Below are 23,867 nucleotides of genomic sequence, written 5' to 3'. Positions count from 1 at the left end.
TGTGGTAAGAGAAAGACTGAAGCAGTGTCAGTTAAAATTAATAATGTGGAAATTAGTATTACTGGCAGTATTAGGTGCCAACTTGACTTGTGACGCACTTTTCTTTCTAACATGCCAAAACCAAGATGATTCTCAAGAAGTTAAACACTAGAAATCCTGGCTTTGTTCTTTCCTAAATTTATTTTTAATCTCTGAGGGAAGAAATTGTTTGGCAAGCAATTGGTACCTGTTCTTTGTTATATAGTTAAAAGAAAATTGTACTCAATTTGCTCTGACCAAAAGATCTTGAACCAAACCCATCCCCAACGCAAGCAAGTCAAACTTCAAAAATGTAGCTTAAAGTTTTCTCAAGGTTAGAAGCACAGGATAGCCTTGAAACACTAATTACAATTGCTTTCAAAAAACATAATGCTAGTAACTGCTAGAAAACTACATTTCACAAACACCTTTCTTCGTATTTCAGCACCGTGTGGAGTCACAGCAGCTCATCATCATAGCCAAGAATAAACACTTCCAAGATCAAGCAGCACTAGTGTGACCCCAGAGATCCTCATGCATGCATGTCGACTCAGGAAACTATACATACATGGGAAATTAATCATGGACACAAGTCCTTGCACAGTGACAGACTTTTCACTGCTTGTTAAAAAAACATGTTTAAAACATCAATTATGCAAAAGCATAGGCAAGTCTCTATCTAAATGTGAAGTTTCTGGGGGGAAATATTTCCATTTTTCTTAACACAGCAATACCTTTTTCTTTTTATGTTAGTTAGGATATAATCTCCCCACCACCAAGAGACAATAAATAAAACAGAAAGAAAAGAAAACCACAAAAGGAGAACTGTGCAGCCCTATTTCAATTCTAGCAAGAAATGGAAGAATTTAAATAGCAGAAACTGAAATAACAGGTTTTGTTCTTTCCACTTAATGTTACTGTGCTATTATATATAACATCTAAGTATAATAAAAATTGCTAATTGTATTTTGTAATATTTAGGGATCTACAGCAACTTTGTGAATTGGAAGATAAAGACTGCTTTTTTGAAAGGAAATGAAAACTTTCAGAGTTCATTATTTCATAAAATACTTACACTGGAACTCCAGGTTTTTGGGTTGTTTTTGGTTGTTTTTTTTTTTTTTTTTTTTTTTTTTTTTTTTTTTTTTTTTTTTGCATACAGTTGAGAAACTTGTTTACTGAGTTCCCTCATGTTCCCCCATTTGTGACTCAAGCTACGTCTCAGCAAAACAGCCTTCAGCAGCCTCAAGTGCTTTAAGCCTCAGGACACTAACTCAGGGATCACAGTGTCCATGTACCTGCAGCAAAACTGCCCTCTGGCTCTCAGAGGTGCGGGAGAAAGCAAAGGGAGACCCTGGGCTGAGGTGCTGAGTCAGCACTGTGCCTGCACGGCAGCCCAAGCCAACCCTGGAGAACGCCACGCAAGCAGCACCTGACACAGCCGCTGGAGCCATCAGAGAACACACAGCAGGTAAGAAACTCAGCCTGCCTACAGGGCCTCATTCAAAATCCACTTACTGCCACTGGCTTCAACAGACTTTGAATGAGACCTCAACACACAGAAGAAATGGGAAGACCTAGAGAACTTAAAAGAACCAACTTCAACCCAGGAAACTTCAGGACAGTCTCTTCTTAAATTGTGCCAAGCCACACCACACATAGCTGTAAGTGCTTTTGACCACAGGGATGGACATACCCTTTTCTCCACTGGCCTTTATTCTCTTATCCTTCTGTCACTGGTAGGACTTCCTGCAAGCCTAGCCCAAACAGCACTAGCTTTTTTCATCCCTACCCAGGCATGTAGTCAAGAAAATCATCCATAAAAAGGAGGCAGAGTTGTGGTATCTCTGTACCACCACTTATGTATTGCTGCACAAGAGGAGACAACAGGCACAAAGGGCTAAGAAAGAACTGGAATACGAGAGCTACATTTCAGGTGTACAGCTATGTGTTAGTACAATGTTCACTAGTTAATCTTTCCAGGGCAAGCACCCAGGTGCTTTCACTCTTTCTGCATTGTTATTATAGAGGTTGGCTCCTATTAATGATTACCTTCCTCTGACTGCAGCACACAGTCTTTCTTCATTGCTGGTAGTGCTGGTTAGAATTCCTTTTCCAAATCTCAACACACCGGACAGATTACCATCCCCTCAACAATGTCAAGACTGGTAGAGATATCTATTGTGCATACCTGGATCTTGCAAAACAAATGACAGCTTAATGCTGCTCCCTTCCCTGCATAACCTCACATAGCCATTGTAAAGTTTTAATATTTTGTGTTGAAGTAATCACAATTACAAATAACAGCATCTATTTAATATTCCCTGCTATTATGTGCAAGAAAACAGACACAGCAAACAGACAAGTGTTTTTGACACTAAGCAAGATATAGGCAAAGCACCAAATGAGTTTACTATAAAGGCAATGCCTGCCTAGAGACACAGGAGAAAATTGTATAAAAAATACAGCCACAGAAGCATATTCCTAGGTCAGGACCTCATAAATCAGTTTCAACTAACAATAAAAGGTTTATAGGGCATTTGTAAGGCACAAAGAATGAATAGGATCCTGGCCCCAAGTAAGGCTTGGTGAATTAATTTAAGATGGTAATCAAGAGCAAATAACACAACACTAACCTTACCCTAAGTTTGAAGAAAGATGGTTTCCTTTGTCTCCAGGAAGAGGTAAGGGAAAAAAAACAAAGCACCGCCACGAAAAACAAGAAACAAGACAGAAATAAAAGAAAAAAAAAAAAAAAACACAGAGAAAGAGACTGAACTACCCCATCTGGCATGAGAGGGCTTTTTTGATAGCTCAGAGCTGTGGGCTTAAAATCTCAGCCCTGTTCATACAAATTTCTCCCATCCTGAAGCCCTCTCTCCCAAACAAGTGGGCATTGTCACTCCCCACCTTCAGTTTTACAGGCAGAAAATACTATCCTTTCATATCACGGTGACAGACATAATGCTGAAAAAACACCAAATACTTCCCTGTAGTGTTTGGGGATTTTTATTAAAGCTGTAACTGGCAAAGCTTACGAGTAGCAGGTACCCTAAAGTACTCTCTGCACCAGCAGCTAAGTCAAGTCAAACATCACTTTCAGCACCACCATTACAGGAAGTACTGCTAAGACTTATCCACCAAACAACACCACCACCATTACCGTCCTCCATTTTCAAGTCTCATGGCTCTTACACGCTGGGAACCTCCAGAGGAGAAAGTGCCACGGGCTGCAGGCGTGCTGAAAACGCAGAGCCTGAATCCCCCCAGTGACCGCAGATCAGCTCCCCTAAAGGATGCTGGGCAAGCCACAAGCCTTCTGCGCCTGAATTCGTATTTGTTTAAGAGCAACGGCAGCACTTGTGACGGGGAGGGGGGGAAAATGCAGGTTGCAAGACAGGAGCTGCTGTGCCAAGCTCAGGGATCCTAAAGGAGCAGGAGTCGGTATTGCCACGTACTGGGGAGCAGGGGGAAGGGAGGAGACGCGCCTCAAAAAAACAGAGATGGTTATCTGACAAGGGCTGGTTCTGCCCTAAAGATGTGCTTTATTGACCGCCTTGGGCCGCTTTAATCTGCGTGTGCTGCAACACGACGCACAGCTGACCCTGTACAAAAGCCGCACAGCTGGCAGCCCCCAGTGGGGCAGGATCCAACCCCACTGGCCTCGGAAGGGGATCGCAGTTCCAGCCGCATTCCCCAGCACCACGCCGTACTCCCAGCCCCGCTCCCGCCGCTGGCCCCCCGCTCATGCGGGCACGTCCTGCGTGGATGCGCATCCCGCGGGAGAACAGCGCGACGAGCGCAGCCGCCCCCGGGGTCCCGCCGAGGCGCACCGGCGCTGGCAGCAGCACCAGCGAACCGGCCCAGGCCGGTCTGCACGCAGAAAAAGATAAAGAGAAGCGCGAGGGAAAGCGCGGGGAGGGAGCGGCTGGGGTGCCGGTGACGATGCCGCCCCCTCCCCGCGGCCCCTCCGCCTCCTCCTCGACCGCCTCCCGCCGGCCCCGCGCACGCCTCACCTCAGGGACGGCTCTGCGGGCTGCGGACCCCGAGAGCCGCCCGGCCGAGCCGAGCCGAGCCGAGCCGAGCCGTGCGTGCGGCGGGGGCGCAGAGCTTCTCGGCGGCGGTCAGTCCCACGGCGCTGCCATACGGGCGGGCAGAGGCGGGGCGGGCTCGGCTCCTAGCAGCGTCCTGCAGCGCGCACCCGCATGGCTCGGCGTGCGGACAGCACCGGCTGCCGGCGGCGGCGGGGCCGGCGGGGCGGCGGCCAATGGCTCCCGCGGCGCCGCGCATGTGAGGGCCGGGCCGGGCCTTCCCCGCCCGCTCGCCCCCCGCGCAGCCGCCGCGCTCAGGTGCCGCGGGCCGGGGGCGGAGGCGGGACCCGCCGGGGCTGCGCTGGGGCGCTGGGACATGTCCGCGGGGCGCCGCGGTGAGCGAAGCGGCGGGCGGCAAAGCCCGTGGGGTGTTCTCGGTGCGCAGGTAAATGGAACGCAGTGCGTGAGCCAAATAAAGCAGCGACAAGTTCAAATTGCATGGCTTAATTATTAAAATATTATCATGGGGAAGGAGGAAAGTTGTTTTATTTGTCTATCTTGAGCCCCTGAGGGAACCAAAAAGTCGAAGGCAGCTTTAGCTTGGGCGGGGGGCGGCACCGCTGGGACCGCAGGGATGGATTCCTCCACGGCGGCTCCAGAGGCTAAACACAGGACACTGAGGAAGAAGCCGAACTGACCCTGATCCTCACCCTGAAATCCACTAGAAATTTTTTTTCCTCCTTTAACTGAAAAGCCACCGATATCCTTAAATATTTCTTAAACACTGAACCGTCACGAGACCAGACCTGCAGGTCTTTTACCTGGATGTAATCTATTACTTTTGAAAGTGTATTGGTCTTGATGAAGAACTGAATTTTTTAAAAAAATAGGAGCTTATCTTTTCCATATTTTATTTCCTCCCCACGTTTTCAAGAACTGGAAGAGATGGGAAGTGATTTTTGGTGCTTGTTCAGAATAGCTTTATGGCCCTTTAAAGATTGAGAATTTCCCCTTTATATTTTTAGATGCATTTTTAATCAGACCTTCTGATCTAAATGACTGTATGATGTATCTAAGGTTGCGAATGAAAGCACTTCTTAGCAACAATTCACTCTTGAGACCAGAAAAAATCAGGCCAGCTTGTCCTGCTCTCAGCTGTTTGGCACTATTTTCATACCCGAGTTTTCATCTGGTGGGGAATTTTAGCAGAGCTCAGATTTAGTCTAATGAGCTAATGAGTCAATTATTTTAAGCTTTGATTTTTAATACCTTCATTTGGCCTTCTAGCTATTTTCTTCCCTGAGATCATCATCAGTTGTGTTATTTTTGGCCAATATTTTAGACCTCACTGTTTTCTCAATAAGGTGATTTTATTATCTATTTACTTATTTCTGCTCTGACCCAGTGGCCAAGGCACATAGGGTATGTAATACTGGGGCTCCACAGTGAGGGAGGGTTAACAGAGATAAAAGCAGTCCAATCTGGTAAACATCAAGGCAAGTGAAAACAGATAATAACAAGAGCTGCTGGCTGGGAAATCCTGACTTGAAGGCAGCTGGCAGAGAAATTCAAGCGGAAGAAAAAAGGATTTTTTTAGATGCCAGAGCTGGTCAGAGCTGGCTGAATCCACATTTGCTTAGCAATCAAGATACTCTGCCAGGCTGAGGCACACCAGCAAAACAAACAAATGGCTCTGGGGACCTGAGAGAGAAGACACCTGGAACTGGGCAGATCCGGATCCAATTAAGATTCTCTTTCCGACAGGGCAAATACAAGTGTGAAGGACTTGCCTCCTACAGAACATATGCTGGGTTGCTGGTTTGGTTTTTTTCTTTCGCTTGTTTTGGTATGTATTTAAAGGTAACCCAAATGGGTTTTAATTTAAACCTCTCCATACCCTCTTTCAAACTTTTCCAGTAGACACTTCTCCCACTGTTTCAGGTTTGGTCTTCCCAAGGCTCAAGTCTGAGTACTTTTGGGCAGCTCTTCCCAGGTTGCTGTTTCTGGCTCTGACCACCTAGGACATGCTGAGGTGGGACAGAAAAGAGAGGAGGGAAATTACAAATCTAAAAGAGCTCAGTTTGGGGCAAATAAAAATCCCAGCTGTTCTGTTATCCTGCTACAGTCTGTAGGCAAAATACAAGTCAGCCCACTCCAAGTTATTCCATGTGATAAAAAAGATGCAAGAAAACTGAGGCTGTGGGGGGAAAATGGCTCTTTTCCACTTGCACAGTTTTGACATTGGCCCTCTACAATTAAATAAACTAATATTGTTGATTTGTGGCTCAGAGAACTGAGTGATTATATTAACAAGCAATAGCAGTGCAGCCATATGCCTTACAGGATAAACCAATCCTACTTGGTTTTACAACTGCATTTTAGTTTCAATTTTTCAAATTCCATAACCTTGAGTAGCCAAATATGTCATATTTTTCAACCTTATTGTTATCCTCATTCTTATATCATTAACATTTTTAGAAAATACCAGCCCTCCAATAGAGTTACGGTTTTGGCCAGGTTGAAAGCTGGCCATTTATTCTGAGATGATTTCCAGTACTTTCCTTCTTTCATTCAAACACCCATACTGTGCATCTCACATATACCTGCATGACATTGTCCAGCAGGTGTCCAAGTTTAGTCCAAGGAAGCCAGCTGCAAAAGAAACACCAGCAGAAGGTGAACATAAGGAAGAGATGGTGTCAAAAACAGAGTGCACCAGTGGTTCCTCAGAAAATGGTGAGAAAATTCCTCACTGGGAAATACTTCAGTCCTGGCTTTGAGTGGGCTGACAAGTTTTTCTTCCAAGCCAATTTAAGATGAAGGGGAATTTTGATATTGTGGATTAGACAAGATAACCTTTAAAGATGCCTTCCAACCCAAACTATTCTATGAAGTATTCTAAGAAGTAGCTGAGGTAGCAGTTACTCAGGAAGAAGTGTGAACAGCTACATAGAAGAGGCACAGGCAGGGAATTGGCTTTCCCCTCTCCAGAAACGGCAATTTGGCTTCATGGAATGGGCAAAGCATGAAGGGGAAAACTCTAGTTTAAATAAGGGGGAGGATGCATATGAGTCACTTCTCTTGGCTACTGGCCACCTGTTTTCAAGAAAGAGTGTTTCTAAGTGCTGAACAGCTCAGCCCGTGGTGTTCACCCAAGATACATGGGCAGGATGATGGGGCTGCAGCTCAGTCTACCCCATCACCAGGGCAAACTGCCAAAGCTTTCAGAAAGTCTAATCAAATCATCAGACAGTCCTCCTTTTGATACATTTTTACTGACAATCCCAAAGATATTGAAGAAAAGAAAAAAAGCATGTTTTTCCAATATAAAAAGCATTGCAAAACCCTGTCCCTACTAGGTTCATTTGTAATTCCATCTTTTTTTTTTTAATTCCTGCTAACCAACTTTCTCTGCCATTATATAACTCCATTATAAACAATTATCCAGACCCGTGTTACCACTTTTTCTGAAGATACTTTGCTATTATGCTTGTCTTCAAACACCTGGCACAACAGCTTCTGTATTAAAAACACAGTGACTCTTAAAGGCCTTGAGAGCCAGCCTAATCTGGCTGGGATTCTCCCAGCTTCTGAACTTCCTGGATGGAAAAAATCACTGCTTACCTTGTCTTTGTGCTGAAAAAAGGAATGAATGACTGCTTTGCATAAACAGCAGTTTCTACTTACATCCAGAACTCCACAATGTTTTCATCAGTTCTTTTGTTTCATTTGTGATAATATGTCAGCCACCCAATGTGCAGTTCCATTTCTAAAAGTTTGGGGGATGAAGCCTCATTCTTAGCAAATACCTTTGTATTTTGAAACAAGAGCAGCAGCCATGATGGTGTGCCTTGCAAGCAGCGTGTGTTATCATGCTGCAGCTCAGGAAAGTTTTTCAAGTGATGGCAGGAACACATGCTGGCTGCTTCTGATTACACAGAAGACCTAGTTTTGATGAGTTCTCAAATTTCATCCAATGGATATACAAACAGATGGCCAATCTGTTTCATTCTGTATTTATCAATAATGGACTATAAAGTCACAAAACACACAGCATCATATGAGGTGGGAGGCATGGCAGGAAGGCCATAAACTGAGCTGCAGGCAAACCTGCCCTTCACCCTGGCAGCTTACCAGGGCAGGACTTTACTTTAGCAGAAGCAAGAATGTGGTTGTGCATTGCTTGGCCAGCCCAAGATAAAGCCTGTGTCAGTCAAATGTACTGGCTGGTAACATGGATCTGTATACTCAGTGCCCAGGCAGGAATCACCACTGAGATGTTGAGTACCTTCAGATTCTAGAGCCATTGGGCTGGGAGAAGGGGTTAGTCTGTGCCAGTCCACTTAATCTACTTAGCTCTTCCTATTTTCTTAATTTTGCACTTTACTGCTTCTATGATCTCTGCCTCTTCTGCTCAACACTATTTCCACGATTACTAAATGCTAAACATGGAGACTGAACAGGAAATAAAAATTAAAAAGCTGTCATAATCAGAACTAGCAGGGTAAGACCAAAAGAAGCTTTCAGGAGTCACACTTTGTCCAGCCCTGCTCTCTGGTACAGTTTCCCTGCTTTCCCCGGGACATTTCAGTCTGTTATTTCTTTCTTCAAATCATGCCTGAAAGCCCTTCTTTCCCCTTCAGATCTCAATTGGCTTTCTCAGTGAAATGGCTGTGGCTCCATGTGCAAACGGAGTGACACAAAACCTAAGTGCCCTACCTGAATCTAGGACAATGGTGGCCTTTAAAGAAATGGCAAGCCAGTTATCTTCAGAGTGCTGAGCTGTACCTGTGCTAGCACTTAACCTTTACTTCCCCAATCACACAGGTACAATAGTTAGACCTTGCTGATTTTGTTATTCCTTTGGAATAAGTTTCCTTAAAATAGCCTAGCCACAAGGGCATAATGAGGTGCACAGCTGGGCAAAGCTTTTTGAGCAGCAGGAGGAAAAAGAAAGAACATATGTGGGACCAAAATGCTCTGAGCCTGCAAATGACTGATCTCCAGTCATTCAAATGGCTAAAGATTAAGGACTCACCCAACTAGATCAGGAAAAAATCCAGACATACAACCTCCCTCCTCCCCCAAAAAAATACCAACCCAAAAAAAAACCCAACAAAAACAAACAAAAAAAACCCACCACAATAAAAACAACAACAAAAACAACAACAGAAAACCCACAACCACCAAAAAACTACCAAATTTGAGGAACACCAGGCAAAAACAACAGGGAAAAAAAAGGGAATAATATTTATATCTTACATGCTGCATTTTCTCTCCGCCTTCCTATTCTACCATGGAGCAAAGAAACCACTAGTCATTCTGTAGAAGGAGACTACAGAACTCTTATTTTAAAATGGAGCTCCTTAATCAGAAACCCAGAGGTACTCAGAGCTCTTTTCCCACCTCAAGAACTGCAAAAGGGCTGCTTTCTTTTTTTTGTGCCTGGAAGCCTACAGAACCCAGACTTGCCAACACAGCACTAAAAGAAGTTGATTTTGCTTGAAATGGGCTATATTAATCTTCTTACCTTAAATGCAGCACATTCTGCTAGTCATGTGTACATATTATAGATCAAACAAAATCAATTGTTCCATTCTATCAATTCTACCCAAGCAACAACATGATATAAATCCACCTCTGAAATCCTCTTCCCAACACTTTTTAAAATACAGTAACTGTAAACCAAAGTATTCCAGTCCCTAAAGCTTCTACAATTAGATATCCACTGTCAGTCTAACATCACACTATCCACTCTAACATAAACACACCTTAAAGATTCCAAGTACTCCTGTGATTTCTGTGCACAGCCACCATGGCATTCAGCTTGCTAATTTAAAACCTACTTCATCTCCTGTTCCAAAGACTGATGATACAAAGGAGGAGTGTTGCACACACATGCAATGACAGAGAAGAAGGTTACTCTAATATCCAAATAATTTGTTTTCTCTGCATTCAACTCAAATATAAATTAATTGGAGAAAGCACTGGTTATATTTTTATATATTAGAGGGCATAAGAGCAGCAAATGCACTGCCAACACTGTATAACCACCACAAAACATATACTTCCCCCAGCCTCAAACACCTTCAACTTATTACCATTTAGAAATAGGTAGAGGGAGAAGGAAGGTCTGATCATGCCTTAACCTAAAATAACGTTTTGCTTTGTCAGGTTAATTATACGTTCTGACATCAGAAACTGAAATTAGCAGGCGATTTTCCCTTGGGTTGCCCAGACACCGTAGAATGAATCATGCCTGCTCTTGTGCTGCACCCGGGACCACGGAGAACAAGGGATGGAAAGACCAACATATTTATTTCCTTGCTCTGATCCCTGTGGCTAGAGAGTCATAGCCATGATCTGGCTTTGCAGGGGCTGTGATGTGGCTGGCTGATATTGCTGTCGTCCCAAGTGTGGCAGAAATGGCCATCAACTACCAATGGGTGCATTTCCACTGCCACAGAGGCAATATTCACTGCTTTCCTTTGATCCCAGTGTGAACCCATGGCACTAGAGTTTCTCAAAATGTCACTGAAACTTTCTGAAATTAATTTGACATGACAACAGTGTTCAACACAGGGCATTCTCCTCGGAAAAAAAAATACAGCCAGACGTTTTAGCACTTCAATACACAAAAACCACTCTCCAAGTAACTAAGATACCCTCCTCCTTCTTACAGCTATTTAGCACAAGATACCCTGAAGTTAGCCTAAGTCTTAAATCTTAGAAAGAGTACCCAGACACATCTTTTGCTTGTCTCGTTCTTGTTTTTTTTTATACCTAAAGTTCTCGCATTTTGTTTCCATGACGGCTGCTTTTCAACTACTCCCGCTCTCAGGCCCCTTTTCCCCTCATCCATTCACGCTGTTAAAAGCTCCCTACCTGGTGCAGCAGAGCAGCCTGCAGTTACCTCCGTCCACCCCTGCCCTCCTCCCTCCTTCCTGGGGCTGCTCCTGCCAAGCTTCGCCTGCTCCTCTTCCTCTCCCGGAGCTCCCTCTGCTGTTGGACGCAGCTGCGAGCCCGCGGAAAGCCCGAGCGCTGCTGCCGGGGCAGGATGGATCTCCGGCGGGGGCAGGATGGATCTCCGGCGGGGGCAGGATGGATCTCCGGCGGGGGCAGGATGGATCTCCGGCGGGGGCAGGATGGATCTCCGGCGGGGGCAGGATAAACCGAGCAGCATCCTTGCTGGTCAGCCCGCAGGGCTGTTCTTTCTATCCAAGTGTCAGAGCAATAGGGACATTTGTCTTTATGTTCTGTCTCCAGCTGTTTAGAGTAGGACATGAGCACAATGGTGTGGAGTAGCTGCAGACCCAAACTGCTGATTAATTACAAGAGATACTATAGGAAAGGAAGGGAAAACTCAGCCAAAATTTATGAGTGAAAAAAAAAAAGGCCCTAGCCTGTGAAAGCCATGTGCTTTTTCTGCCTGCTGTAGGCAGACTGGCCTCACACTCCAGGTGTGCTGGAGGACACCTACACACTGCAGGTGCCTGGAGGTATGTGCCAGGCCATGCTGAGCCAGGGCATGGGAGATTTAAGCCCCCAGCCCATGGCACATGGGCGCGAGGAGGGGTGATGCTCACTCTCCCATCGCTTCCTGCAGAGCTATCCCCTCGCCATGTGGCACACAGGCGCCTCACTGCTGGCAAGATGCTCAGCAGCTCTCACTCTGCTGTGCTTGGGGATTCCTAGGATTGGAGAAAGAGAGCACAAAACATCCATTTAGCAGCAGTGAGGGGGCCAGGCCTCAAAACCTGCCAGTAACTTGTGCTGGTTTCTGCAGGGGCAGAGCCATGCTGCCCCGATGCCCAGGGATGGTGCACAGCTCCACTCCCACCCTGAGGAGTGTGACACAGAGAGGCACTGAGCTGTGCCCTGCCAACGCCGCCACGTTGGCACACTTGTTGCGTTTGCCTTGGTATGTTGCCATAGGAACTACAGCCCCAGCATCTGCTTCTGCTGCTCCCTGCCATGCTGCCTCTGCACCCCACTGGGCTCAGCCCACTTCTGCTTCTCTGCCAGCCTGATCATGCCTCCCCCTCACTCACGAACTCCCTGCCTCATCCTCTTTTTTTGGGTGACAATCAGATTACTGCTGTAGCAGTTAATTATTGCATTAGTTATAATTTGCCTATTCATTTGTCTTTCTTCTTCCCTCCCACCTTGGAATAATTCCATCTCTCCATCCTTTCCACCTTCACACCACCTCTGCTGTTTGACTCCCATCCCCTTTTCTCTTGCACTCCTCAGGAACACAAAGCTTTGCTGCACTGCTCTACCCTTTCCTTCCTCTTTATCTCCCTACTACTCACATCTTCTGTGCTCTCTCCTAACGCCTCTTGCTCCATCCTCTCTCCCAGTCCTCCTAGAGTTTCCTTCACTTTAGACCCCCAGCCTACCATCTCAGGTTACTGCTTCACACAGGTCTTCTCTTTCTTCTACCCCTGGGCAAGGGTACTGCCAGCTTCTCCCAGGTCTGAGCCAGCCTTGTTCCTCTCCTGTACTCTCCCTGGCTCTTATACAGTCAACGGCATTACTCTGCTCCTACTTATCCAAATACCCCAGAAACTGTATCTTCTGCCACCTCCTTTAGCCTTACTCAATCCTTCACAGCCCCAAATCCTCACTGTCCTCCAGGCTCCTTTATCAAGACTTCCAAGGTAAGCATCTTATAATTTCCCCTTGTCCCTAAATCCCACCCTTACATACCTTTCTTCTTCCTTGTTCTCTGAATGGGAGAATCCAGCCAGCACCACAGCTACCTCTACCCTCACAACCCTGATCTATACCTTTATTCCAGTGCTTGCACCATTAAGTTTAACAGCCTTTCACTCCTCCATCTCTATCCTCATCCCTCTGGTTGTGTCACTGCTTCTGGTGCCATTAATTACAATTCCCTTTGAAGCTGTATTCCTTTCTGTCTTATGGAATTGCTTTTCTTCTCTGCTGCCTTCTTTCTTTCCACAAAGACCCTTGGACCAGGACCCCAGTGTCCTCCTTCTATTCCCACCCCAGGCACATTATTCATAATTCCTTGCCCTCATCTGTTCCCTGCCCTCTCCACATGGAAGTCTCCAGCAAGCCTATCTACTCCTTCCTCCCTTGTGAAGGACAAAATATCTCCTAGGTGACCTTCTGGAGACCACCTCATCTGCCTGGAGGGCTTCAGCTAACATCTACAGCTCTGCAGGTCCCTACTCCTGATGGGTGTCTCTCCACCTTGCATCTCAGCCAACCCCTATCCTTTCCTGGATGAACTGAGTGCTGCTCACATCACCTCCTCTGATTCTTTTACTTTTCCTTGCAAGTCCCTTGCATTTAAACACTCTGTTTTCCTACTAGAAACATCACTCCTTCTTGCTTTGTTTCTTTTGCTTCCACTTCTCCAGCTTCATTTCACCACCACAAAACTACCAGTGGTCATGAAATTGTAACATTCAAACTATTGCGGCAGGACATGCAGGAGGTGCATATGAGAGAGCACATAAGGATGCTCTAAAGGCAAGTAATTTTCCACTTGTATTATATTTTCATACATACTTCAGACCATCTGTGGAAAGCTGTAAAATGACTAGTTGGAAACATATTATAAAATTGTGTTATTTTATTTAAAACATTAATTTAGCAGTCTCAGATCTGAAAACTCAGCAAAACATGAACAGTTTTCTTGCATTTCCCAATTTTGCTCATCTTTTAACAACAACAAGGTCTCATAGTTTAATGTGACCCCATCTTCCCCTACCATCTGTGACTCTTAAACCCACATTTGGCAACTAGCTTGGCATGTGTTACGTTTTTCTGTAGTCTCAGGTACACATGTGCTTGTTAATGCAGCCTGCAGTAATTTCCATGTGTGTTCTCAAGTAAGGAAAAGTGAGGCCACATTTCATTATTTTGTAATGTCACCTCTGGACCCTGAGATCAGTACATTACCAAGTCTTTTTTTTTTTTTTTTTTTTTTTGCTTGTTTGCAGTGTTCCTTTAGGTGCTTTTTGCGCACTGTGTTGTCCTGCTATCTATATATTTGGACTCAAATTTCCAGCTTTGAACACTCCCTGTCCATTGGAACAGCATCCTGGATACACTTTGTGACCATCTCTTTCCTGCTTCCCAGTATTTGAGAAAGCTTCTTATATCTATGTAGTTTCAAAATGCCATTTTGTGGCAATTCTGGCCTGGAGGAGACTGGCAGCTTTATGTTCCTGGTTTTTCCCTATATGAAATTTCCATACTACTCCCTGTATGAAATTTCTATACTTTAGTTCCAAACTTCCGGAAAAAGACACTGTCTGTGCTGTTAGCTCTCAACCACCTTTGTTTTATTTCTTCCTTATAAAGAACAGCTTGTCTTACCTGTGTTTACTGCAGAATTTCTTCTTCACGTCTGAATACCAGTTGTTGAACGTGTCTTTAAACACTTCTTGCACACCCTCAATGTGTGTGTCTTTCCCCTTGTGCTATCAATAAGTTCTTTTGTCTTTCTACTTCAAAATCAGCCATTCCTATCTTTCCTGTATGAGTTCCACTGCAAAACAAATTCAAGTTAGTGCAATAGAGGGTGAGGAGTGGGTACCCAAACTTTCAAATTACACAACCCTATGCTTGATACTGCTGTGGCATGAGCTCTGCTGGTACTCACATACATTGTCCCCCTGATCTGCAGTTGCTTCCATTGCAAACCCCTTTGCTTGGATGGCTAATCAGTAAATCTGAATATTTATAAAATGACAAATAAATGTTACTAAATCCACAGTAAATGTACTGAAAACAGCCTAATTTTTTAATTTATGCCCACTTACTATGCCACTTCTAGGTTTCCTGCAGTGATAGTGGTCCATCACAATACCTCCAGAGACACAACCTTCACATATGTTGAGTTCCTACACATTAATTGTGGTGGGAGTAGCTGGCTCCAGCAGGCAAAGTTTTTCATTCAGAGCTTGTTTGTAGAACCAGAAATTAATCTTCAGGGGTTTAAGACAGTCCCACAGCCTCATGCCCAGCCCCAGGGAATCCACATTTTTCCCTTCTTTTATAACTAGGTTCTGTTTCACTCATAAACCTCTTGATAACAAGCAGCAGCTGCACAGAGCAGTGGCAGCTTGTGAGTGAACCAGGATGTTTCTTGTGCAAGAAGGAAGAGCCAAAATGCACCTAAGGAAGAGCTCCAGGAAGGATTGAACAGTCAGTGTCTTGTGATTAAATAAGGACTCCACATCATGACTACTCAGATGGGAAGCACTGTCTAAATTTGGAAGTCTGCAAATTGGGATTGGGAATCGAAAACAGGGAAGGACTAGGGGAGATGCTGTGACTAGTACCCTCCTCCAGGGAAAGATGCTGTGACTAGTACCTGCTGGGAAAGGATAGACAATTGGAGTACATGTCAGGGAACAGATAAGCCCTTTGAAGCGCAGGTTCTATTCTTGTAATATTCCCGATTAAATTTTCCATCATAAATCCAATATTTCTATTTGCACTGGCCAGCTCTTCGTGGTAACATCAGATATCGAGCAAATGTTTCCTTCTATTGTCTTTGCATCTCCCAAAGGACCTTTGGTTTGAGTTTCTTTGCCAGCAAATAAGCAGCAAAAGGAGTTGACAGATCAAGATCGGTGATGATGGTAGAGATGAGCTGACCATGTTAGTAGTTACAGTTTATTCTTCTCTGAACAAAATACAACCAGTTTTCCCAGAGCTGCATGAACAGGAAGAGCTGATCTCTGCTTTAAGCATGTAACAAACAGGGATGAACTCCCAACTTGAGAAACTGGGGCTGGGGGTAGCTGAAGATCCCTTAAATTAAGACCCATTTCACTCTTTTTGTGTTACTTATTCCTCTGGGGATTTCCTAAATCTAGGTGAGCAGAATGTGTCTCAGAAATAGTAAGCTGGTTTGCTTGGTTTGCCAGGGGGAAGGACAAGGTGAGCTCCACACTGCTGGTGTCCAGGCTGCTGGAGGCACAAGCAAAGGAGGGTACTCTCCTCCCCTTTTGCTTGCCTGCACACAGCAGGTAGGCTGTGTCCTTACCTCCTTCTTTTGGGCTTGGAAAGAACAGGAGGAGCAGAGGAGAAATGGTCTTTCCCCTCAACTCAATTAGCAGAGCCACTACATACAGCAAAATTCCCAGATCATTGAGCTCGCATTAGTGGTAAGATCCTTGTATTTTCCTTTCCCAGAGCTGGATCATCTGGAAAAGAGCAAGTCACTATAGCCATGGACAAGCTTGTTGTGTTCTCTGTAGCAAATCCATGGCTGGATTGGAGTTTGCAGTTTGTCTCAAAGCTAATACAAAATCTGCCTTTCAAGTGCAGTAGGCATTACAGGGGAGTGGTACATGCACCTCTGGGATGCCAATCTGCCAGATCTCACCTGGTTTGGACACCGCAGCTCAACGTGGTACAAGAATTTTTAGAACATAGAAAAGCAAGAATGGATCAGACACACACAATTACTTGATCTCCACTTTTTCAAGATTTTTCCCCAGTCCATTCAGTTGAGTTTTGTGGATGTTTTCTTTCTGTTCTGATTCAAGTGTGTACAGGCTTGAAAAATGCTGATAGAGGTTTTTGAAAACCCTGAATGCAGCCAAGGGAGAGGACTGAACTCTCCCACCTGGACAGACACAATTGTGCATTGACACCTGCAGACCAAAGCTTATGAATTCACTTTCTGTCTCTAGGAATTTGAAGGTAGGAAACAGCATTTTACTGCATCTCTGGTAAATCAGTGCCTGGCACAGCTTCACAAAGGACATGGGTCAGCAGCCAGAAGGGCTTGCAGATACGACATAGGACCATGAGAGATCTCTCTTCTGCTGGAATAAGAACTCGAGGTAAAGAAGGATATTGTCAACAGCAAGACTTTCATGATCTCTGTGGAAGTTGAGCAAACCTTGAGTAACTCTGAAAATATCCCATGACACTGTTTATGAACTGCACTTGCAGAAGCTCTACCTTTATGAAACACAATGATACTTTTATTACAAACCTGGAAAACCCCATGCTTTGAAAGAATAGCTCCTTTTAGGTCAAGAAAGCTTCTTTTACTTCATTTGGGGTATGCAAAAGAACCACAGAAAACTGCATGGGTACACGATCCAGAGAGATCACATGGAGAGCACTGAAGGGAAATACAGGCCTCCCTTTCTTCCCATCATTGTGTTTGGAATATGTTTCCAATTGCATTAGTCACAAAGCAATCAAAAAAACTTGTCTACAGTGGCAAACTGAAGATGCCCTATCAGACCACATTACAGGGTGCTATACAGTATTGAATCCTTAGTCACAACAGAAAAAACATCCACATGACTGTAGGCCACAAAGCATTCAATTTCCATATGCCTTAACAGAAAAGAGAGCACAGATCTTCAAAGAAAATGAAATCTGTCTTTGGAGGATGCCCACGAACATATTTCTTCCCCGTCTCAGATCCTTACCCAGCATCCCACCTTCCCTTGCATGAAATGGGGAAGAAGGGAGGCCACCCCCTGCAGCACCCAAGAGGCTAAAAGCTCATCAGCCAGACACCTTTGGCCCTTCCCAGACTCCCAGCAACCTCCAGTTCCTGCAGTCCACCCTTCATCATCCATCACCTGTGTTAGTAGGCTGTTCCCTAGGTTTGAGGGCAAACAAACCTTTTGCTCATATGGTTTTGAGTGTGCAACATTTAGCATTCCCAGTCTTGGTCTGCTTGCCTGAATGTCTGCTGGTTTTAACAGTTCTGCAAAGGAAAACAAAAGCAAAATTATTAAACAATGCAGCCATGGCCTCATGGTAACACAACAGCTGGAGCTGGCCACCACCACAAGGAGCAGCCTGGCCTCAGTGGGCTCAGGACCTGCCGTGGGAGCCCTGGCTATGAATAACTTATCTGGAAGAACAAAGAGAACCAGTAACAGACTTTCTGTCGTGCTCCAAAATCCATCAGAGATGACTGAAGCCTGTTATTGCTATCTTCCAGTACTTGTGATAAAATGACTGCTATATCTAGCACTAAGAAACACTCTTTTTTTTTTTTTTTTTTTTTTCATTAGGTCACTCTTGCAGTATGAGTAGAGTAAGTAAAAACTGCAAAGGAAAAATGTTTCCTTTTTATTACTGCAAAGACACTTTGAAGATGGTCAGGCTAGGGGAGTAAGCTCTCCTCAAGCTACAGCTGTTCTCTGACCTGAATGAGGGCTCCACACAGACCACCCCAGTGAGTGCTGCACAGCCTTGTGCTGAGCCTCTGGGAAGCTGTCTGCAGAAATCTGTCCCTTTGCTTAACGGGCCAAGTGCTCAGGCAGGCAGAACTACCGCTGTAAGGGTTCGCAATGCAGCCGAAATCCCATCAGAGGGTGGCGGGCAGAGTGTGCTAAACGGTCCCCAAACGCTGCCAAATGGCGTTTGGACCCCGGCGCTACCCGGCCCCTACAGCAGGTGCCACTGCGGCCGCTGCCGGCCCCGCTCACGCCGGGCCCCGCTCACGCCGGGCCCCGCTCACGCCGGGCCCCGCTCACGCCGGGCCCCGCTCACGCCGGGCCCCGCTCACGCCGGGCCCCGCTCACGCCGGGCCCCGCTCACGCCGGGCCCCGCTCACGCCGGGCCCCGCTCACGCCGGGCCCCGCTCACGCCGGGCCCCGCTGCAGGGTATGACCGTGCGGGCGCCGGCAGGCCGCGCCAGCAGCTCTGGCGTGGCGCTGCCGCCCGGGTCGGGGCCTGGCAGCGGCGATCGGCAGGAGGCACCCGGGAGCCGTGCGAGGGCAGCGACACGGGGACAGGGCAGTGCTGGCGCTCCGCCACCCCGCGCCCAGCCCCGGCAATCCCGCCCCGCTCACGGCCCCGGGCACGGCCCTGCTGCCCCGGGGCTGCCCCAGGGCGGGGGGCGCAGAGCCCGCAGCGGCCCGGGCCGCGCACCGCCCGCGGCCCCTGCCATCGCCGCAGGTCACAGTGCAGCTCCTTTCTTGGAGGGCACGCAAGGCTTTACACCTTAAAGATCACCTTGGCACTGCACTCCGTGTCCGTCATTGCTACTCATAAGGATTCATGATGACGCTCTGGAAAAAGCCAATATTCTCCTGTTTCCATGACCAGTAAGAGAGGCAGCCACGGGAGAAAGTGTGCCATGTTATTAAAGCTGAGTCTGTTTACACCCACACCATGAATGAACTTCAGACTGGTGGCAGGTTTTTAGCTTCTCTTTCCTTTCTTATTGACATTTTTGGCCAGGAAAGCATTACACACTGGAATATTTAAAAAGACTAGCAGAAAGAGAAGGAAAAGCAAAGGCATGGAGGGGAAACCCCACCAGAACCAACAAAAAAACCCAAACAAAATTAGGGATGAAAGAAGTTGCAAGGACTTCTCAGTTCATGGAATTCCTTCCCTCATGGGAGGTCCTCTACTGGACCTAACCTGTTTAGACCCTTGGCCTCACTCACCTGGTGGGGCTGGATAACCAGTGGAATCAAAGAAGTGACACTATGCTGTGCCCCTACCTGCCAAGGCTAATGAAAATTCCTTGTGCTAGGCATCTGAACCCACAAACATGAGATTCCTTCCCCCACAAACATACTTTCCTAGTTGATCATTTTCCTTCCAGCTCTTTCCTTTCAAGGAGAGGAAGAAAACGGTCTCTCAATGTCTCAGTGAGCTATGCACTTCTCAGACCCAGCACCCAGCCCTCTGCTCTCTTCACTGCTGCAGTAGTTGTTGGCTTTAATGTGAACTCTCAGCAGTCACAACTCTAGCAAAGTGCTTGAAATTTTGGAGATAATTTTCAACTTCTTGATATGTCTCTGAGGCCAGGATGGAAGCCAAAGTGGAAGACAGGAAGGGCCCCCAGGAAATGGAGGAGGTACTGGCAGTAGGGCAGATAAGCAGTTGCCCACCAGCCACTTCAGACACCCCAAGGTACCTCAGACTGCACAGAGCTTCCAGACACAGAGTAAAGCCTCAGCAGATGGGCCCATGCAGAAGCAACCACCAGAGAGCAGAGGGGCATGTAAGGATGTACTGGAGACCTTAAGTCTTAGAGGTGGGAATAGAGGACCAGAGATGGTGAATTCAGAGATCCATAAGGAAGGAAAAGAAAAAAAGTATAAGCAAGTGTTGTGGTTCTCTAGATTCTCTTTTTTGTCTCTTTTTTGTATCTTTAGAATCTCTCTGTACTTGCAAAGTGACAGATGAAAACTGGGTGCTGCTCCTTGCTATCAAAGGCAGATGTGCTGTGACTGAACAGGGCAGTGTTACCCCCTCTAGTGCTGTGTGAGGGATCTCCGACAGCACTCACCTGCTTAGCCAGAGCATTTCATGAAGTGATGCTTACCTATGTCCTCCCCTGTCTTGCCAACAGCACTCTCTGCTGCTGGCCAGGTTTCTGCAAGTGCATTATTCTGCCTTTGCTGTCACCTACCTCAGCTACGTCTGTCTTTTTCCTGATGGATCCCTCAGTACTTCTGACATCTTCCTTGGAAGGTCACACAGTGCTCAAGCTTCAGTGTCTCCTGATGCTTTCTGTAAAGTGAACAGCACAAGCAGTCTCCTCTGCACACACATAGCCAAGAGCCCCCTTCACCTTTCCCCAGCACTGCTGCCTGCTTCTCTGGCACCCAGCCTGGGGAAATGAGCTCTCCCTGCCAGTTCCCATCTGTGCATAGGCAGGGGTGAAAGGGATCATGCTGAGCAAGGATGGGGCAGGAAGGTGCCCATCACACACAGGGGGTGCTGGCTGCAATTTGCAAGGACAGTCTGCCCTCAGCACATGACAGGGTAACAGGGATTACTTCCCTGCCAGAAGTGAGGGTGGTAGAAAGAAGGCAGCTTGCAGGTTGAGCTGCAGAGGGACTGGAGGCAGCATGGCTACCTGAAAGGACTTTGCTCTGAACATTGCAGGAGATCTGGGTTCTGCTCAGGGTTCTGCTTTAAGCCAGCTGACTCTGATGTGTATCAAATCCAGATAATAATAATCAGGTTTAACTTGCTCTTTATGCCCATAAACGCAAACTAGACAGAAATCTCTCCAGTCACTCTAGTGCAAGGGCATCCACATAAGGGTTTGCATTAGTAGAGTTCTGATGGTGTGCTACAGCCTGTGCCTTCCAGTCATTCAGACTCCTTCTTTCAAGGCCTTTCATGAACACAATCTCCAGAGGAAGGTTTTTCCTTTGTGGAACTCTATTCAGATCTCCACACATTGTTGCCAGAAATCTATGTATCTCCCTATATTAATGGCTTCATTTCTAACTACTTCCTTCTTAGCAACAAAGAAAATCCATAGAAGATGCCCATATTATATGATTATATAATTATATGATTATATGATTATATATATAAAATGACATAATTATTGAATGACCTAGTTCCCACTTACTGAGGCTGCACACAGCTGTCCATAGAGTTAGGGCACAGCTGATCTTAAGGTGCCTTCCAATCCAAATTATTCTATGATTTCCAGAGCAATGTAATTGTCTCCACCTGCCTTGGCCACACATTGAGGTTTGCCTACTGGCTCTGTTTCTGTGTATTATCCAGCTGAGAAACTTTCTGCTTGTTCAACTGAATTATTTTCTCAGTGTTTTGGAAAGCCTCAGCTATTGTCCAGCTTGACCTCAAAGTTGCTTTCTCAGACAGTCATCCTTTTTCTCCTTCCAGAAAGCTTTGGTGTTGTATGAAGGATCTCAAATTTCTCCTCAGTCTCTAATGTGAGTTTCTACTCAGGGTTTTTTTGTTGTTGTTGTTGTTGTTTCAGGTTTGGGGATTTTTAAATGGCTGCTCAATTAGACTCCTAGTCTTCCTGCAATTCATTGATCTGAGAATCTAGGTCACTGTTTCCATCAGAACTGCTTCCTCCTCCTTCTTCACTGAGGTGCTCACAGCTCTTCCTTCCTGGGCAGATCCCTGTACTCCCAGGCTGTGCTTGCAGATCCAGTACCTCCCTCCTGCTCTGGGCATCCTGTCTCCAGCTCCTGTCATGGTTTTCCTCCCTGAATTACAGACAACAGTCTGGACCTGAGGTTCAGTCATACAATTCTTACTGGAAATTTTTCTTTTCTGCTTGCAGTTCATGAGACTGTATTTTCCATGGGCTTCTAGGTCATTGGGACCCTAGACTGTCTGGGAGGTGGGAGCCATGTGGGCTCCCTGGGGCAGCAGAACAGGACCCAGCAAGCAGGACCTGTCCCATCATCCCAGCCAGGGAGCAGGGCAGGCCAGGAGGCACCAAGGACAGCCCTAGTCCCAGTCATCAGTCACTTCCTTGGGAATGGGACTGGGCCAGGACATCAGCCCACAGCTGGGCAGTTGATGTGACCATAAGTGGAGGCTTTGTGGACCAGTGGGGCCACCCCCCATCCTGTATCCTCCACCATGTGAGGAAGTCTTCAGCATCCTCAACACTCCTCCTAGATCCCTCAAGTAACAGCAGCTGCTGCCACTGCAGGCAGGGCCACATCCAGTCCCAGCTGATCCCATCTTGCTGGTCTGGGGCAAGGACTGACTGTCCAGGATGGGCAGAGCCTGCTGCTGCCAAGAGCCCCGTGCCTGTTGCCAGCCTGGCTGCACTCTGCCAGTGTCATGACATCCTCAGCCCTGCTTGCCCTCCTGCCTGTGGCTCCACAGCCGCTTGCAAGGCCCCTGTGGTTCATTCCATAGATCTCCCCAGTTGCTCAGCTGTGACAGCCCATCCTAGCACATCCTTTCTCCAGGTATCCTGGGCACATGGTGTGGAGGAAGCACTGGAAGGGCTTCAGCCAAACCCACAGCTTCTGGGTGCTTTGTCAGTCCCTAATACACTGTTCCTCAGGGTCATGCCCTCCACCCCATGACAGCTTCGGGTATTCCCAGTAGTCCTCACACTTGTGGTGCCCATGGAGGGCTGTGCAAGCTCCTGCCTCTGTCAGCACAAGAGCAGTGTCCCATTGCAGCACCTCTGCTGCACTGGTGCAGCTGCTGGCTGCTACAGGTGAACCTTTGCATTTTTAACCTCCCCACTTTTCCAAGGGAAGGAAGTACTTCTCCCCTTGCAATTCATCTATTGACTGTATGATAAAAGCCAGTTCCTAGAGAAGTTTGTTCCTCATGCCTCTCTTCTCTGAATTTCTCATTAATAATTACTCAGTCTGTCAGTGAGGTTTGTGGTTTTTTTTGGTTTTTTGTATTTTTTCTACAAGATGATTCTGTGTCTTTCTTGCTTCTCTCTGGTTTTAATGTGATAGCACACACAGACTGCACTGTGAACAAGTAAAACTGCATGTTCAAACTTCTATGGAAACCATTGACAGGCTCTATATTTTATGATTTGAAGGTATTCATAATTCAACAGGAAGCTTTCAAAGTGCATACATATGTACATACATTCTCTGTTTTCTTTGATTTAATATTTTGCCTGCTTTTCAGAGAAAGTAGCTGCTCATCACATACCTGAACCATTATAAAGAACTGGAAATCTGAAATTATTTGCATTTGTTTTCTTTTTTTTTTCTACTCATCTGTTTTTCAAGTTACATTACAATGAGTCTGTTTTAAATTCCTTTTCCTACTGTTTAAAGACTCGTGGACATCTGTTCTGCTCCTGCTGTGCTATCTGTATCCCTGTATCGATGACTGGAATCAAAATATGCTTCTCACTGAATAGTCCAAAGTCACTGTAAGATGGGCCTGACCTCTGTTCTGTAATCACATTCAAAGCATTTGACCTAATTTTACAGCTGTAGATAACTGCATGGTGCTGGCAATGCTAGCAGTCAGCAATCCCAGTACAAGGGTGAGTGGAAAGGTGAGTGTGGTGGTAGAGGTCTAAAAACCTCTGTAGCTTCCCGCATTCTGGTTCCCAGT

At 46.3% G+C, this 23,867-nt stretch overlaps 1 protein-coding gene and 1 long non-coding RNA gene across 4 annotated transcripts in view; both read right to left on the bottom strand.

Moving 5' to 3' along the window:
• LRRC8D (leucine rich repeat containing 8 VRAC subunit D) overlaps nt 1-4,143 on the bottom strand; it is a 52,389-nt gene extending 48,246 nt beyond the window's left edge. For 2 of the 3 annotated variants that reach the window (XM_053950538.1, XM_053950537.1), the window contains exon 1: nt 4,035-4,143. The gene's annotated coding sequence lies outside the window, so the exon portion shown is untranslated. The remainder of the gene's footprint in view (nt 1-4,034) is intronic. The other variant, XM_053950540.1, reaches the window with a different exon arrangement.
• A 454-nt stretch (nt 4,144-4,597) lies between these two features.
• LOC128792273 (uncharacterized) lies at nt 4,598-18,532 on the bottom strand. The gene is made up of 6 exons (XR_008432352.1): nt 18,223-18,532; nt 17,690-17,775; nt 14,406-14,577; nt 10,935-11,315; nt 6,653-6,701; nt 4,598-6,076 (listed from the first exon to the last, which is right to left on the bottom strand). It is a non-coding gene; the product is annotated as an uncharacterized LOC128792273 (long non-coding RNA).
• Nucleotides 18,533-23,867: the final 5,335 nt, after the last annotated feature.

Source organism: Vidua chalybeata, chromosome 9 (assembly GCF_026979565.1).
Source record: "Vidua chalybeata isolate OUT-0048 chromosome 9, bVidCha1 merged haplotype, whole genome shotgun sequence".
In the NCBI taxonomy this organism is placed as follows: domain Eukaryota; kingdom Metazoa; phylum Chordata; class Aves; order Passeriformes; family Viduidae; genus Vidua; species Vidua chalybeata.
Note: the sequence above shows the minus strand (reverse complement) of the source record. Positions and strands in the feature narration are given on the sequence as shown.